Consider the following 1,332-nt stretch of genomic DNA (forward strand, 5'->3'; position numbering starts at 1 on the left):
CCCTATACAGGGTTTTTAAGAGCAAGAACTGACTCAATGGCACTTAACAACAGCAACAATCACACATGAGGCCAACATGGGTTGGGATCAACTCAGTGGCAACGTGTTTGGTTTAGCTTTGGGTTAGTGTTGTTAGCAACATTATGCACAACAAAATGAAACATTTCCTCTGGGGGGAGCTCTTCCTCTTTACCTAGCAGGATATACTCTCCAGGGACAGGTCCCACCTGATAATATGTACAAAGTATGAAAGACAAAGTCTCACCATCCTAGGTTCTAAGGAGAATTCTGGCTGTACTTTTTCCAACAGATTAGTTTGCTCTTCTAGCAGTCTATGTTATTTTTAATATTCTTCTCCAACACCATAGCTCAAATGAATCAATTCTTCTATGGTCTTCCTTACTCATTGTCTAACTTTCACATGCATAAGAAGCTTCTGAAAATACCATGGATTGGGTACAGCACACCTTAGTCCTCAAACTCTATCTTTGCTCTTGAACATTTTCAAGAGGCCTTGTGTAGAAGATTTGCTTAATGCAGTACATCATTTGATCTCTTGACTTCTGCATTCATGAATAGTGGATCCAAGCAAAATGAAGCCTTTGACAACTTCAAACTTTTCTCCATTTATCCTGGTGTTATTTATTGCTACAGTGATTAGGATTTTCGTGTCCTTTACTTTGAGGTGCAACCCATACTGAAGGCTGAGGTCTTTGATCTTCATCAGTATTTTAAGTCCTCTTTGCTTTTACAAACAAGGTTGTATTATACGCATAACGCAGGTTGTTAATGAATCTTCCTCCAGTCCTGACGCCATGTTCTTCTTCATGCAATTCTTTATCTTCTCAGATTATTTGCTCAGCGTACAGATTGAACGGGTATAATGAAAGGAATATAATTTTCATTCGGTATAATTTTAGGAAAAATTAGGAAAGGTTGTATTCTTTCCTAATTTCGCACACCTTTCCTAATTTTAAACCATTCTTTGCCCCATGTTCTGTTCAAATGACTGTCTATTGGTCTATGTACAAGTTCTTCATAAGCACAATTAAGTGTTTCAGAATACTCATTCTCTGCAGTGTTGTTCATAGCTTGTCATGATTCACACAGTTGAAAGCCTTTGCATAGTCAATAGGGCACAGGTAAACATGTTCTTGGCAGTTTCTGCTTTCAGCCAAGATCCATTTGATGTCAGCAATGATAGCCCTCATTCCATGTCCTCGACTGAATCTGACTTGAACCTCTGGCAGTTCTCTGTCAATATACTGTTCTAGTCATTTTTCAATTTCCTTTAGCAAAATTTTACTTGCATGTGATATTAATGATATTGTC

This window comes from Chrysochloris asiatica, unplaced genomic scaffold (assembly GCF_000296735.1).
Source record: "Chrysochloris asiatica unplaced genomic scaffold, ChrAsi1.0 scaffold00049, whole genome shotgun sequence".
NCBI lineage: Eukaryota > Metazoa > Chordata > Mammalia > Afrosoricida > Chrysochloridae > Chrysochloris > Chrysochloris asiatica.